This window comes from Ursus americanus, chromosome 25, assembly GCF_024610735.1.
Source record: "Ursus americanus isolate L20-20 chromosome 25, mUrsAme1.1.p, whole genome shotgun sequence".
NCBI classification, from domain to species: Eukaryota; Metazoa; Chordata; class Mammalia; order Carnivora; family Ursidae; genus Ursus; species Ursus americanus.
The window spans coordinates 30,198,477-30,216,087 of record NC_142151.1 but is presented as its reverse complement, the minus strand read 5'-3'; the positions used below and the strand labels follow the sequence as shown (position 1 = coordinate 30,216,087).

At 41.6% G+C, this 17,611-nt stretch overlaps 1 long non-coding RNA gene across 1 annotated transcript in view; it reads left to right on the top strand.

Annotated features, from left to right (window-relative positions):
* Positions 1-14,463: 14,463 nt before the first annotated feature.
* The window catches only part of LOC148107801 (uncharacterized), a 28,203-nt gene continuing 25,055 nt past the window's right edge, over positions 14,464-17,611 (top strand). The window contains exons 1-2 of the long non-coding RNA XR_015721664.1: positions 14,464-14,595; positions 16,796-16,902. This is a non-coding gene — a long non-coding RNA (uncharacterized LOC148107801). The remainder of the gene's footprint in view (positions 14,596-16,795; positions 16,903-17,611) is intronic.

The following is a 17,611-nucleotide window of genomic DNA, read 5'->3' as shown; positions in this document are numbered from 1 at the left end:
CCAGATCCTGCTCGTGCGCTCTAATAAATAAAAAATATTTTTAAAACATTTTTAAAAATAGGGGCGCCTGGGTAGCGCAGTCTTTAAAGCGTCTGCCTTCGGCTCAGGGCGTGATCCCGGCTTACCGGGATCGAGTCCCACATCGGGCTCCTCCGCTATGAGCCTGCTTCTTCCTCTCCCACTCCCCCTGCTGTGTTCCCTCTCTCGATGGCTGTCTCTCTGTCACATAAATAAATAAAATCTTTAAAAAAAAAAATTTTTTTTTAAATAAAGTGTGTGAGGAGAAAGCCCCTTTCACTTTCTTTATTTTTCTCCATGGTATTTATGTCCTCCTTGTAGGCTACATATTGAACTTGTTTACTCTCTCCTCTTGCTAGATTATCAGCTCCTAGAAAGCCAGGGATTATTGACTGTTTAATTTACTGATGCATTCTTAGCCCCTAGAAAGTGACAAGATAGGTACAATCACAGCCCCATCTGAGTTTACAATGTAACAGGATGACACCTTTATAAATGGGTAAAGTGTTATGACTGGGTATCATAGAACACATAATAGGAGCACTTTTTCTACTCTGAGGGAAAAGAGTGAAAATTCCAGCAAGACTTTCTAGAAATCACCAGACTTATTCTCCGGGAGGGTGAGGACCACCTGCCACAGAGGAAGTTGTGCACTACACAACTGCACTGGGTACCGTTCACCTGCACAGCCCTGCACCGAAGCGCTGAGGAACATGCTCGATTTGTTCAGCAGGACCCACGATAATTACTGAATGTTTTGGGACAAACGAATAAAATATCATGTAAGCTAAGACCTGAAGGCCCACTAGTAGTGTTTTGGCATCTTACCAAGTTTTATGAACATTCCCTTCTCTTTGTTTTAAAAAACAAAAATTTCAGAAACAAAGCCAGACAAAAATTTCAGAACCCAGAAAACAAAGAGCAGACAAGACGTTTATTCCAAATCCCCTTATTTTCTACCAAAGACAATATAATAGTCAGATTTTACCCCCTTTGCTTTTCAGTCCTCTAATGATAGAGATTTTCATCTCTTTTTCTCTGAGCAGTCCGTATTCCTTCCAAGAAGAAAAAGCAGACAACGAGCCTCATGGAGAAGCTCCGTGGGCATAATCAGTAACTGCTTCAGAGGGGCAGTGTGCCCGGGGGCAAAAATGATGCAGCTACAACTCTTTTTACCTTATTTGTGGCACCAATAGACATAGTCCTTGCCTATCAGCAAAATTAAAAGAACAAACAGATATGTATTCCAGGAAGACAAACGTCAGGGATTTTGTGTGGCATTATATATTTTCATTTAAATTATAAAATATCTCTTGGGAGGGAACATCCAGAGCCTTATAAGGTGCTTCAGGAATAACAGTGCCTGCTTTTTAATTCTATCTTTTTTCTAGGAGAAATGACCACGTGACCAGTGCTTAAAAGTCCTCCTATTACCACCACCACCAGTTAGGTTTAAGCAGCTTTGTCCAGTACTTGTCTAGACTCTAGAGCATTGAGTTTATTGGGTGCAGAGGAAAAGAAAAGTGTTTGGGACTGCAGAAACAGGAAGCGGTGAGGCCTTGAAGAAGTGTGGCTCTGTTTTGATAACAATAACAACAGCAATAAAACGCAAGGCAGGATACTCTATGTGCAATGTGCTTCACCAGAGACAAACAAAGCAAACCAATATGGGTTTTAACATTTTAAATTCAGAATATTCTTGCTTGTAGGAGAGCCACTTAGCCAATAAATATGACTTTCCTCATCTAAAGTAGGATACTGTGTTTCTCAGTGGGTTGCTATGAAATCACATTAAGCCATTATCAGCTACTGTCCCAAAGGCTTTTAAAAAACAAGAATAGGGGCGCCTGGGTGGCTCAGTCATTAAGCGTCTGCCTTCGGCTCAGGGCGTGATCCTGGCGTTCTGGGATCGAGCCCCACGTCAGGCTCTTCCGCTGGGAGCCTGCTTCTTCCTCTCCCACTCCCCCTGCTTGTGTTCCCTCTCTCGCTGGCTGTCTCTCTCTCTCTGTCGAAGGAATAAATTAAAAATTTAAAAAAAAAAAAAGAATTTAAAAAAACAAAAAACAAAAAAAGAACAAAAACAAGCAAACAATTCTTCTCCTTTGGCCATCCCTCACTTACCATAGGTTTATGATTTAGGCGGGATTGCTTGGTTGCAAGTCACAGACATTTAACTCAAACCAACTAGCTCAAATAGAATAGATTACCTTGTATAACCAAAGGGCTAGCATGACTATGGCCTCAAAAATAACTGGAACTGGGGGCTCAGGTAGCATCAGAATTCCCGCTGCCTCTTCTCTCTGCATTATCTACTTCATTGTCCCATCAGGGTATCCCTGGGGACCGAGGAGCAGGCGCTGGTGGAAGCTAGAGGGAGCACATTGAGCACGTCGCCTCAGGGCAGATGACGTTGAGCGGACGCTAGGTTTCTACCGTTTCCCTAGTGTATGAGTTCCCTATTGCTGTTTAACAAATTGCCACAAACATAGTGGCTTCAAACGACAAAAGTCTGTTATCTGACAACTCTGAGGTCAGAGGTCCAACATGAGTCTTACCCGGCTAAAATGAAGATGTCATCAGGGCTGCACTCCCTTCTGGAGCTTCTACAGAAAAGTCCATCTCCTTGCCTTTTGCCGATTGAGAATGCTCATGTCCCAGCTCTTGTTCCCCTTCCAGCATCTTCGAAACTAGCAATGTCACATGTCTTTGACCCTTCTTCTGCCATCACATCTCTGACTACAGCCAAGAAAGTTTCTCTGCTTTTAAGAACCCATGATTAGATTGGCTCTCCTGACTCACCCGGGACAATCTCCCAGCACAAACTCCATACCTTTAGTCATATCCACAAAGTTCCTTTTGCCATGTAAAATTCACGGGTTCTAGGGGCTATTATTCTGCCTACCATATCAGGTAGCGAGAGCAGAGTGAGGGAGACAGCATGAGCAGGGGGAGGGGCAGAGGGAAAGGAAGAAGCAGACTCCCCGCTGAGCAGGGAGCCCAATACGGGGCTCGATTCCAGGACCCCGGGATCGTGACCTAAGCCAAAGGCAGACGGTTAACCGACTGAGCCACCCAGGTTCCCACCCACCACCCCCCTCAGAATTTTTTAACTTGAGTTAACCCAAGGATTTTCTCTCACTGGTTATGGAATTTTAAGGATGTGAGTCACTGTCTCCAGAGATCATGTTTCCTACCACGTGGAATAAATTGGTTTTGGAAAATAGATCCCTTATTCACCATAAAAAAATTCCCCAAATCCAACATTGCCCCATACTTCTAAACGTACGTATATAGACATAATCTAGGAATTCGAATCCCCATATTTAATCACTCCTTTTCCTCCTTGCCCTTTTCACATTATATTATTAAACATTTATTGACTGCTTGCTGGGGGGAAGCAGTGTGCTAAGCATTTTGCAGTTACTTTGTGGGATTGATGTACAGAGGTGGCAATCCAGGCTTCAGGGATTTACAGAGCTAGTATGTAGCAAAACAGGCTATTTGGGAGACTCCTAACCTTTACGCATACTGCGTAGTTCCTTCATTCATTCCCTCACTTATTCAACACATATTTATCACGTACCTATTAGACATAATGGGTCTTAGCCAAGCACTGTATTTGCTAAAGGGAGGGGGTACTGTGGACATGTCAATAGCGTGCTCTTTCCGCCAGCCATCAGTGAGCTCAAGGAGGGCAGAAGTGTCTTATGTAGCTAGTTATCTCCACTACCAAGTATGATGCTTGTTACATTGTATCACGCTAGTGAAGGGAGGGGCGTTCCTTTTGTTTTACTTGGAAAGCCTGGAATAGCAAGGATTTAAGCAGGTCTGAATTGGTCGAATTGCAACTAGGATTTGCAGTTAAACCCAGCCAAAACATATGAGGCTGGCCTGGCATAGGACTCATCAGAATAGCTACCAAATTATTTTGCTAGGGAGTAGGCTAGCTTTGTTCTAACTTAATATCCCTAATGAGGGAAAGTTTATTTTGAATTAAATAACTAGAAATTATTTTAACCGCTCTTGCAGATCATCCAGACTTTTTTAATAACATAATTGTCCAGTATCATTTTATGCCCACATTTTGGTCCTCAATCATAGCCAAGCTGCCACTATCCATGCCTTCAAATCCCAGGGGAACACGCAGATCTAATGTTAACATAAAATACACAACTCTGATGGAGAAGCCTCTTTGTTATAGTTTGGAAACTGCCTGTATTTTGCAAAGATAAAGACAACAGCTTTAATCAATTTGCACTACTCCCTAGGCCTAGAGCTTAACACATACTTTGTCAGCAGGTGCAGGAAATTGTCCACAGATGGTGGGGCCGGTCAGGTGGTTCAACAGCCAGGCTGTGGATACTGACAGCCCAGTAGAGGGCAGTGTGACAACATAATTAAGAGTCATAGAGCCGACTCCTCTCCTTAGCAGATTGTCTTCTCTTTCTCCATCCATACACCAGTGGAACTTGGCCATTTTTTTTAATCCTCCCACCCTCAAAACGTATATTTCACTAACTGTTTGAGATATAGAGTGACTTTCCATCACGGCAATGCCAACAGCTGAAAATTACACATTAGACATCCCTGCTCTTAAACTATCTTTCTTACTTTGTCTATGGGAATTTCTCATTGGCCTCTTCTCTTTACAACTGCAATCCAGGATCCTACAATGTGGTTTGGCATTCTTAGAAGCTCTGTAAATCTCCTCTATCGTCTGTTTTTAGGGCTTCCTTTGTGTCCTTCCTACATCTTAGTTCACACTTTTTTGGTGAAGAGAAATCTAGCTTTTCGGCCCTTGGTTAGCTACCTTTGCAAACCCAGAGGCTCGCTAGTACACTGTGGTAAACAAAAGGGACCTCTACTCTGAATTTCTTCCATTAGTAGCCAGGCGTACTATAGACTTTGAACATCTTTCCTTTCTAATTGCCCAACCAGTCCATCTGACCAGTAGTGGGTAGCATGAGTCAATTTGAGTTTATAAGATCCAGTTTTCTAAATATGCCACACAATTGAGCTGGATGATAAAACATCAGTGACATGATTAGTAAAATTAGCGAATAAGACAGTATATCATAAAGTACTAAGTACACTATGTATAATATGTATAAAGGTTTATCCAACAGTTAGACTTAATGTTTCTTTCTGATGGATTTGATTCTAATTCTTCTTCAGTTACTGAATTTTGATGAAATGGATGAATGAATGATTGAATAGATGTTTTGCATATTAAAAATACTTCATCAGGGCTAGTCAGAGCCTAACAAGTTATTTTAGAACTAGTACAGAATGATGAAGTTCTGAATTAATCGACCTCTTAAAAAGTTTTACTTACTCCCAACCCCTGACCTATGACATAGCAGTAATAAATATAACTACTAAGTATGTGACCTACCACCTAAACAAAGTGAGTTTTTAAACAGAATTAGCAGTACTAGTAAGTTAATGGAAAGATACAAAACCCAGACAGCAGTTTCAAATGTGTACCACTATTCACACCAGTAGCAAACACAGAAGCAAACAAAATAAAAATTAAAACAAAAAAAAGCTATTAAATATTATTTTAGGTATTAAGATACAAAAGTGAGCAAAACATATCCATTGGCATTCCTCAAAACTCCCCTTTTCTCTTTCCCTCTCCTTAAGAGGCCAGAATTCATCTGAGTCAGCACATAGGAAAGAGACCTCACCCGGGCTTCCTGGATGGAAGGATGAATAGGAGTTGACCAAAGAGGAAGAGAAAGGACTTCCAAAGAAGCAGAAGGAGCAACTCGTGCAAAAATGAAGAGGAAGGAAAGCACATGATGCATTCTCAGTGCTTTAAATAGTTCCATGTGGCTAAATATAGGGCATGAGGGTCTCTACCAGAGTGCTGAGTGGCCAGACTGATGGTTCGTCAGTCAGAAATGACCTCATGAGAGTGAGGAGCTAGAAATGGAGCCTGAAGGTAAGGGAGAAAAGCAGAAGACTGAGCAAAGAGACACATTATGTTATGAATTTTATAAAGGTCAGTCACATCCCACTGGACTGGGATGAGGTAAGTGAGAATGGGAAACCAGATAGGGAGTGTTACGGTAATCCAAGTCAGAGATGATGGTAATGCATACTAGGGTGGGAATAATGGAGGTGGGTTGGTGGAACTGGAGAAATTTGGCATAGATGAACTTGTCCAGATAATATAAAGAAAACAAAACAGCCAAGGGCAGAATGGGCAATAGGAACATCTAAGAGGAGCCAGAAGGATGTCAAGAAACCATAAAATAGTGACCAAAAAACATAAAAGGAAAAATAAAAAAGAATGGCTTGTTCAAAATGTATTTTAACCTCCTTCTTGTAGGCCTTTCTTTGCTTCCGAAGCTAAAAACTACATTCCTCAATATCTTGACAACTCAGTGTTCTATATGTAATTTTAGTTCCATAAAACAGGTGCATTCACTCAAGGCTTAAATTCTGATCTAAATTATGAGAAGATGGACAAGTTACACAAGGCACCCATTTTGCTCATGCAGATATGGGAGGCATGACATGGTTCTAGAGTTAATGGTTCTGATGATGTTTTCTGATTCTCAGATTGTGGCTAAGGTGAGGAGATCCTGAGAGCCAGCTCCTAATTGTGGTAAATGTATCAGTAACTCTTGGTGCCCCAGTTTTTCGGAGTAATTCCTGGATGTCTAGCCTAGAGCTCACTTTCAAGTCATTCTAGCAGATTCATAAACATCTAATTCCATGCATTAAATCTCCTTCTGCATAAACTTGATAGAGCAGTGTATCCATTTCCTAGGGCTGCCTTAGCAAAGTACCACCAACTCATTGGTTTAGGAAAAGAGAAATTTGGGGCCCCTGGCTGGCTCAGTTGTAGATCACGTGACTCTTGATCTCAGAGTCATACGTTTGAGCCCCATGTTGGGTGTAGAGTTACTTAAAAAAAGAAAGAAAAATATAAATTTATTGTGTCACAATTCTAGAAGCTAGAAATTCAAAATCCAGTTGTCAACAGGATTGGTTTCTTTTAAACGCCTTGAGGGAGAATCTGTTCCATGCTCTTTTCTAGCTTTTGGTGACCCCAAGTGTTTACGGCAACACTACTCCAATCTCTGCCTCCACCTTCACATGGCAACCTGCTTCCCATGTATGTTCACAACATCCTCCTTCTGTGCATGTCTGTCTCTGTGTCCAAATGTCCTCCTTTTATGAAGACACCAGTCATTGCTGGATTAGGACTCACTCTAATGACCTCATATTAAGAGGTGTCTGGTTGGCTCAGTTGGTGGAATGTGAGCCTCTTGATCTTGGGGGTTGTGGGTTCGACCCCTACATTGGATGTAGAGATGTAGAGATGTAGAGATTACTTAAAAATAAAATCTTTAAAAAGAAAAAAAAAAGAGATGACGTAAGGATTTTAACTCAAAGGAATTTTAATTTGATTACCTCCAATAAAAACCCTATTTCCAAATAAGATCATATTCTGAGGTACTCAAATTAGGACTTGAACATATCTTTTTGGTGGAATGCAGTTCAATCCACAACAAGGAATATGACAGGAACATTTGGTGTTCATTTAATATTCAATAGTTCTTGTATTTCCCAGCCTCCTTTGTGGTACGCTTGGGGCCTGTGACTACTTCTCCAAATCGCTGTGAGCAGAGGTAGCATGTGTTTCTTCTGAGCGGGGTCAGTGCAAAGCCTGGTTCAACCTTCCAGCTCCCTTTTCCTGACTTGGCAGTGTCTGAAGACAAATGTTGAAAGAGTGATTTACCACAATGGTCAACCCTTAGTCAGCCTGGGTCCCTGACTGTCTACATAGAATCAAGTCCTCTGCCAAAACGTATTAGACATGTAATGTAAGCAAGAAATAAATCTCGTGGTTTACAGACCCTCATATTTAGAGGTCTGTTGCAGTAGTTGGTGTTAATTATCCTCATTACAACAGCAGCCTAACCTTGATGGGCACGCTATTGGGAAAAAGTTTCTATCCTGGGGTGCAGCTTATGTCCTGAAATGGGCTTTTTAAAGCATCTGCAAAAAAGGGAAGGGGGCAGGCGCCTCTCTCAACAAAGAATATCCAAGGATAAGAGTCTAAAAATCTCTACATATCTGTATTAGTCTGCTCAAGCTGCTAAAACAAGATACCACAGATTGGGTGGCGTAAGCAGCAGACATTTATGTTCTCACAGTTCGGGAGGGTAGAAGTCCAAGATCAAGGCGCCAGCAAGACTGGGTTCTGGTAGATCTCTATTCCCAGTTTAGAGATGGCTACCGTACTGTGTTCATGCACAGCCTTTCCTCTGTGCCAAGGAGAAAGAGAGAGCTGTCTGGTGTCCCTTCCCTTCTCATAAGGATGCCAGTCCTATAGGATTAGGACCCACCCACATGACCATTTAACCTTGTTACTTCTTTTACAGGCCCTATCTCCAAATACAGTCATATTGGGGGGGTTAGGGCTTTAGCATACGAATTTGGGGCAGGTAGGGACACAATTCAGTCTATAATAATATCATTGAATAAATAATATAAAATATGAAGAACTCCTCACCTCTTTTTTTTAAGATTTGTTTTGAATTTATTTGACAGAGCACAAGCAAGGGGGAGAGGCAGGCAGAGGGAGATGGAGAAGCAGGCTCCCCGATGAGCAGGGAGCCCAACTCGGGACTCGATCCCAGGACCCTGGGACCATGACCTGACCTGAAGGCAGACGCTTAACTAACTGAGCCACCCAGGTGCCCCTCCTCACCTCTGATCTTACTCTCTAGATGGGAGAGTGAATAGATTCTTTCTATTCTTCATAACATTTTACTGTTCAGACACAAACATAAATTAGATCACACTGCATCCATAGCTATTTTCTCACTTATAGTGGAAAATCTCCTTACGATTTTTCTTCACTTACTGCTATATTACAGATCTCATCCCCATATCGGTACATAAAAATCCCAAAATATTCTTTCAAACAGCTGCAAAGTATTCTCTCATAAAGATTGTGATAAGTAAGTTTTTCTCTTGACAAATGATAAATCAGTTCAAATTTCTTATTATGGTCAATGTTGCAGAAGACTTGTGAGGATTTAAAAAAACTCGCGGATGAATCGGCTCCAGTCACTAGCAAAGACAGGATTAGAATTCAGTTCTCAATCTAGGCGGTCCTATATCCTGGATTTAAAACCAAACAACAACAACAAACATCATACATTTTAAAATGTGTCTTTCTGCAGAATTAAAATTTGAAAGCTTTCTTATCAGGCTTTCACAACTATTTTATGTCCCGAAAACCCAGCTTCACTGCTTGGTCAATCGTGAACCCAAGCCCTGAAGCCAACTCAAAGCCCCAGGAAGTAGCATTCCTGAGTTTTGCCCCCAGACATGAATTAAATTCACGTAGATAATCAAGTCCCGGGATCAGCCACTCAGAGCTGACCGTGGCCTGGAACCTAATCTATCCGTTCTCCAAAAGCCCCTTTCCTGCCCTCCCCCCACCCACCTTGCCAACTGTGTGTTGGGGATTGCACATCTCACTCTCCAGATCCCATTATAAAACACTGGCATGCTGGGGCGCCTGGGTGGCTTAGTCGTTAAGCGTTTGTTTTCAGCTCAGGTCATGATCCCAGCATCCTGGGATCTAGTCCTGCATTGGGCTCCCTGCTCAGCGGGCAGTCTGCTTTGCTTCTCCCACTCCCCCTGCTTGTGTTTCCTCTCTCGCTGTGTCTCTGTCAAATAAATAAAATCTTAAAAAAAAAAAAATCAAAACACTAGCATGCTGATAACTTTTAGATTACTTTAATCACACCCAAGCTAGATTTTTTTTTCACCTCAAAGAAAGGGTGGTAATAATTTTGAAAATAATAAAGTGTATAAAAGGGAAGGTAAAAGTCACCTGAACTCTGCTGGCACCTCATCCAATCCCTTGCTCTAGAGGGAACTACCATAAAGGTTTCTGGTGTGTGCTTTCAGAAATTTCCCACACATATGGGAGTAGAATCATACTGTTATATAATTAAGTTAAAGAAATGTTTTCGTTTTCACTTCTATCTTGTAGGCATCTTTCCAAATCAATGTATGTAGCATTATCTCATTCTTTTTAATACCTTTAAACGTATGCATATATGTAGAACACAATTTATGATTTGGTTTGCTTTTTAAATTACACTGGTGCCTCAAAGGCACCCACACTGAGAAAACTTGAAAGCTACTGGTGGAATGAGTACCAGTAAATGTTCCTTGACTAACGTAATCCGTGTTTGGGGAAAGATGTGTGGCCTTAGATAGGTTACCTATACCTCTGAGCTTCAATTTTCCCACCTGCAGAAAGGGACCAGCACTTTTTGCCAAGAGGATAATGGTAGCATTGATGAGATAATGCATTTAGGGCTACCTGGTGAGGTGGAAATGGTGTTTGGGGGGACAGTATACTGTATTCTTTAGAGCATGGGTTTTTTAGGCAGAAACAACATGTTTGAATCTAAGTTCTGTTTACCAGTTCTAACCTGGAATGAGTGATGTACTCTCTCTGAACCTATTTGCTCATCTACAAAATACATGAGAAAACAGGGGCACCCCGGGTGGCTCAGGTGGTTAAGTGTTCTCCTTTGGCTCAGGTCACGATCTCAGGGTCCTGGGATTGAGCTGGTGTTGGGCTCCTTGCTCAGTGGGGAGCCTGCTTCTCCTCCCTCTGCCATTTGCCCTCTGGCTGTGTCTGTCAAATAAATAAAATCTCAAAAAAAAATTTTTTTACTTGAGAGCAAGAGATAGCTAGAAGAGCACGGGCAGGGGAAGAGGGAGAAGCAGGCTCCCTGCTGATGCTGGGATATTATGACTCAATTCAAAGGCAGACGCTTAAGTGACTGAGCCACCTAGGCGCCCAAACAAATAAAATCTTTTAAAATGCATGAAAAAATAGCTGTGTGATTCAAAACAAAATAATGCATATAAAGGGCTTAACAAAGTGTGTTTTTCATTAAACGTGCTCAATAATAATGGCAATTACTATCAAGTGTGACCACTGAAGCCAGAGAAATCTGGGCTTAAAATCCACCTCCGGCCCTCCTTAGGTCCAAGTTCCTGAGCAGGTCTCTTCAAGTTTCTCAGCCTGACTTTTCTCATCCTACCTTATAGGATCCTGAGGATGAAATGAGATGCTTAGCGTCATTCCCCAAACACGGTACATACAGGCACTTACCACTGTGTTCCGGTCTTTGAATGGGATCACATATGCCGGGTCCTTCCCAGCTCATCGTGCACAGATGAGGTGTATTTATATTTTATTTATTTGTTTTGAAGTAGGCTCCACACCCAACATGGGGCTTGAACTCACAACCGTGAGACTGAGTTGCATCTCTAGGAACTGAGCCAACCAGGCACCCCCAGCTGAAGTATATTTAAACTCCAGGGTAGCTGTGTTGAAGATGAGTTGTTTTTTTTTTTTTTAAGATTTTATTTATTTATTCGACAGAGATAGAGACAGCCAGCGAGAGAGGGAACACAAGCAGGGGGAGTGGGAGAGGAGGAAGCAGGCTCCTAGCGGAGGGGTCTGATCCCATAATGCTGGGATCACGCCCTGAGCCGAAGGCAGACGCTCAACTGCTGTGCCACCCAGGCGCCCCTGAAGATGAGTTTTAAAGTCAAAACCGTTGCGCCCTTTTGTCATTGTTAAAGTCCTTTAAAATGCTTAAAGTCCTCTCTATGGGCTCAATCTTACCCAACAGTTCACAGGAAGTGTAATGAGATGCAATGAATAGCGATAAAATGTATTCAATCAGAATGTTAATCATGTAATCATTTAAGCACAGAGGACTTCTTTCAAGGCATACATTTTCTCAGCATATTAATTTCTGAAGTTACCAAATAACTAACACCAATTCTATTTCTCTGTTGAATTTACAAGTTCAATAGAAACACAAACTATAATGACATGTGGGGGTGGGGAGTGGGTATGGGAGACTGAAGCAGGGCCCAAAGGAATGCAAAGATGAGAAACATCCTAAGAAGATGTTAAGCTAGAGAACTAGAGATAGCTCTGAAAGACAAGTTCAGCAATCATAGTTCAAGGCCACTTAAGGACAGTGACTTTTAAATTCTGCAGGTCACAGGTCACGTTCCCAGCTCACTAGGAGTTAGGCTATTCATGTGTCTCCGGGAGTTCCCAGTGTTCAGAGATGAGGTAAGGAGATTGCTCCAAGAACCTTATTACTGAATACCACCTATGGACTGAGAACATAATGAAACTCCTCAAGGCCACCAAAGCATTCTGGTTAGATCCTATCTTTCCATTTAGACCCAAAGTGATAGAGCATTGGACAGGGGGACAGAAGAAAAGAGGAGAGCGTTTTAGGGAAGTAAAGGCTGTTGAGCAGAGCCTCTCCGCTTCGGCACTGCTGACATTCTGGATTGGAGAACTGTTTGTTGTGGGGTGCTGTCTCGTGCACTGCAGGATTATTCCCAGCCTCTAAGCATTAGATGCCAGTAGCACCATCCCTCTCCCAGTGGTGACAAACCGAAAAGCTCTCCACACTCTGCCAAATGTCCTTGCTGAGGGAGGAGAACAGGGATGGAAGACCAGGCTGAGACACGATGTTCTTGGGTGTGAGGAAGCAAAGAATAGGAATATAACCTGGGCATCTGCCTCTCCCTTTCCTCCTTAAGACAAAACAAAAAAACCCTTTCTCTTCTATAAACATTTTGCCTTTTTAGAAAGGCTTTTTATGGATCCCTTAAAAGATCCTTTATGAATCTCTTTCATCTGGAGAGCTATCTCTGTTTTCATCCTAGTCACCCCACGACAGGTTGCGACTTACCCAAGACACCGTTGGTGAAGCCATGGGGCATCTGGGAGAAGAGCGGGAGGGCACAGCGCGCAGGTCGGCACGTAGGTCGCATCGGGACAGGGCTTGTGGCATTGAGTCTGAATGCAACACCGAAAACTAACCTTCTTACCTCAATTTTGACTATCACTGTGGTTCGTTGGTAAAAATGGCATTGAGCAGGTAGAGGAAGGGGATGAATCAGAATCATCTGGGAGAAAATTATAGAACCTCGCCCGACTACAGGCCTGTAGCCCCAGGCACTTCAAAATCCCAGCAGGCGCATGCGCGGGCTGGGTGTCCGTGGGATGGGCGTGCCTGTTTTCAACAGGCATTCCCTGCCGTTCTCAGGTGTTACTTCTTCCCCCACTCTCCTCCCAGAAGAACCACCTGCCTGAGAAGTTTTCTATGAAGTCGAACCTCAGTCACAGGTGGGCTCTCAATAACAAGTTAAAGATGTTCCTTGGGGGTCCCTGAGTTGGAAGAGCATTCAATGCTTGATCTTGGGATTGTGAGTTCCCGCCCCACTTTGGGTGTAGAGATTACTAAAATAAATCAATAAACTTTAACAAAAATTAAAGATGCTCCTTGAAGCATTATCTAAACTAGTGAAAAATACGAAGTAGATTTGCTAAAGAAGTTGTGGTGGAGTATAAATGAAATAATTCATATGAAGTTCCTAGAATAGAGCCTAGCACATAGTGAGCCCTCAAATGTTGACTATTACTATGAAAAACTGCTTTTGAAGGTAGAGAAGTGCTTAGGGTATGATACTGAATGAAAATAGTCAAGACCCCAGGCTACAAATGGTGGATCCTTATTTTTTAAAGAGATACCTATAATTTGGGGAACCAGACTGAGCTGTGACAGTCTCTCCCTTGGATTTCATTATGCCTGGTGGGGAGACACACTTGAAGAATTTCCTCTGATGTTGAGGAGAAATAAGAGAACAGAGTGGAGGGGGCAAAGACAGCTAACTGGGAGGATCACAGGGCGGCTGTGTTAGGGACTGTCCTTCCCAGGAGCGCTGGATTAAGGACCGGGCAAGCAGGTGAGCCCTCCATGTCGCCATTGTACAAGGGAGGCTAAGGTATCGGTGAGCACTAGCCGTGGTGGAAAACAGTGTTTTGGAGAAAATTGCCTTTACCAGAACTCTCAGAGTACAGAGGTGGTTAAAGTCACTTGTCACTGTTTGAAACCCCTAGGCGGCGCTCGTGAGTAAATGGCCCTTACACTGCTTTTAGTGAAACTGGGTCCAGCTGATTCCTGTCTTTCATTTTGTGAATAGTTAAGTATATGCAACCCTCTTGCCAGAGCTAGAGAGCCCAGAATACAATAGAAGAGGTTGCCAGCTGCCCCCAGAAGTCTTACTTCTCTGCCCTTCCTCCTTTTTCTAAATAAATGTTAAGCAAGTATTTAAGTAGTATTAGTTTTAAGAGGCACAAAAATATTACTTTCCCTGGAGACTGCATGTCCCTTCTGGCCCTGATCCCAGCCCAGCCCCTCTGGCCTTCTTCCGAGCTCGTAAAGAGCATGATTACTGGCAGAAGCTGAAGAATTTTTATTTGTTGCATTTCGGTTGTTATGTTGGCCAAGCAGTCTGTTGCATACTAAGATCTGAGCAACGTGTTCCCTGTAACTGGGGCTTAGGTGACAAACACTATTGCAAACTGTGGGAGCTGGGGACTCTCTCTCCTGTTTGGGCCAAAGTCACTGCCGGATAAGACCCTGAAGCGAGAGGAAGCTTGGATCTGCCTGGCTGCCCTCACAGCCATCAAACTGACAGGTGACTGCTACTAGTCGTTGTATATTCTTAGGTGGACGGCAGCAGATCCTTAATAATGGCATGTTTCTTCTTAATTTCTGACTCTATTTTTAGACTTGAGCAAAAAATGAAAGATACGGTGAAGAAAAGTTAAGATGAAATTAGCCAGTATCCCATGGCTTTAAACTTACATTGATCTTTCTTTACCTTGGTTGCTTGAAGTCTGGACTTTGTGCTCTAATTCCATATTGGTTTGATGGTTTTCTTGCTTTGGTTTCTGAATCCTGAAATGTACGACTTGTCCTATTGCACTTTTTCTAATGTCGTTTGAAGACAATAGAAGCTCAGAGCCTCTGGAATTTGGCATTTTAAGAGTAAATGAAATGTGTTCACGGATGTCATTTATGCAACCTCTTGGTGTCTCCATGAGAGGCCCAAATGCACACAGGAAGGTAGAAAGGTCACAGATTTACTCAGCTTGTTATCTCTTTCCCTCTCACACAGTTTGTCCTCCTAAAAATCTATTAGCATTTTTTGGGTCCCTTAAGTAAACCAATCATTAATATATAGCAAAGCAATACTTTTAGTATCAATCCCAGTTCTTTTTATTTGAAATATTGTGTAATTTGGGGCCCCAGGGTGGCTCAGTTGGTTAGGAATCTGACTCTTAAACTTGCTCAGGTCTTGATCTCAGGTCATGAGTTCAAGCCCTGTGTTGGGCCTAGCATGGAGCCTACTTGGAAGAAAAAAAAGAGAGAGAGAGAGAGAAAAAATGTATAATTTTATAACATTCCAGATATTGGTTGGTACATATTTCCACTGTGCTTAAAATAGGATGCTTCTCCTGTTTTTATTTCACTTTATAAATATTACATTAGGTTGAACCACAGCTGACACGTGTGGGGTCAAAACTTTTCCTTACGAATGTTGACATATACACATTTTGTGACATTACAGCTTATGTATTTTTAAAAATTCAGGGCATTTTGTTTACAAGGAACATATCTTCTGATTAGAGGAATGACAAAATATGGGGATAGTTCTCTGTGTGCTCGGAGAAATTTAAAAAGAAACCTGTCAGTATATTCAGAGTAATCCTAGACTTTAATATTGATACAAAAACCAACTAGCATGTAGAAAGCACTCAATTAATATTTAAGTGTTGAATGAATGAATGATTCAAGATAAACTATTTCTTGAGACTATTGTTTTTCCTGGGACAACTTAAAGTTGTTTTATCTTTATATATCTCTATGAGACTATTTTTATTTGTATGAAGAGAGATAAAGAAAAAGAAGGTTGCAATATGTAGGTTGACAAACAATTCTGGAAAATAAAGCACTAGGTTAAACTCCATAAAAATGTTAAAAAAATCTTTTTGAAATACATGTAGACTTACAGAAAAGTTAGAAACGAATTACAGGAACTCTAGTTTATCCTTCATCCAGATTCTCCAGAAGCATTTTATTTCATTGGCTTAATCTCTCTCTCTTTGACTTTCTCGTCGCTGAGCCATTTCTCATTATGTTGCATACATGATGCCTCTTTCCTCTCAAATACTTGAGTGTGTATTTTGAAGAGCAAGGCTATTCTCTTACATAACCACATTGCAATGACTGAAATGGGAAAATTAGCACATACAATATGATGATCTAATCTACAAACGTTAATTTCTCACCAATTGTCTCAGTAATATCCTTGATGGTAGGAAAAAGATATTCTGGCCTAGGTCCAATCCAGGATAACATACACCTTGCATTTGGTTGTCCTAACTCTTTAGTCATTGATTCTGGAAAAGTTCCTCAATCTGTCTTTGTATATTATGACCTTAACATTTACATATAGACCAGGCATTCTGTAGAATATTCCTCAATTCGTGTGTCTGATGTTTCCTAATGATTAGATTACGTTCTGCATTCTTAGTAGGACTACCATAGAAATGATATTGTGCCCTTCTTAGTGCTTCAGATCAATAGGCCCATGATACCAGTTTGTCTTCACTGGTGATATTAATTTGGTTAGGGTGTTGTCTCCAGGTTTTCCCATTGTAAAGGTATTTTTTTTTTTTTGTAATTAGTAAGAATTTTGTGGGTACAACTTTGAGACTGTATAGATATACTTGTCCTCAATAATTTTTTACCCATTAGAGTGTCCATGGATAATTCTTACCTGAATTATTATTATGCTTTGTGTCAAATACTTTTTTTTTTTTTTTAAGTAGACTCCACGTCCCACATGGAGCCTAATGCTGGGCTTGAACTCACGACCCTGAGATCAAGACCTGAGCTGAGATCAAGAGTCTGATGTTCAACCGACTGAGCCACCCAGGTGCCCCAATGCTATTTTTTAAACTTCATTATTCCGTCTAAATTCGTTTGCATTTTATTGTAGGGAAGAAATTTCCCTTTCTCTTCATTCATTCATTAATATCAGTTTGAATTTATGTGTTCCTATTTTATTGAATGGACTTTAATCCATTACCATAATTTCCCGTGGCCCCCAGGCTTACTGAGATAAAATTGACATATCACTGGGGCACCTGGGTGGCTTACTCGGTTGAGCGTCCAACTCCTGATCTCCGCTCAGGTCTTTATCTTAGGATCAGTGAGTTCAAGCCCCATGTTGGGCTCCACTACTTTAAAAAAAAAAAAAAGTTAACATATAACTACCGCCATTTTTATTTTCATGTTTGACTGTCCCAGATTTTGCCAGTGGGAGTCTCTTTCGCTGACTCCCGGATCTTCTGACATGTCCCCATCATTCTTTGAACACTTTTCCACTCTCTGGCACAATATAATATTCCAGCCTTATTTTGAATGTTCTCTGCCCCAGCCCTGGAATCAGCTAGTTTCCTAAGGAGCGCTGGTATCTTTTAGTGGAAAATGGTATTTAGAAACCAACATAGATATGCTCATTATTACTGGGGTGTTATTGCTTCTAGGCCCTCACAGCAGACAGCTAGGAAATACATGAACACACACAATCTATATATCTATACACATCTATATTCTCAATATCTATATAACTATACCCACCT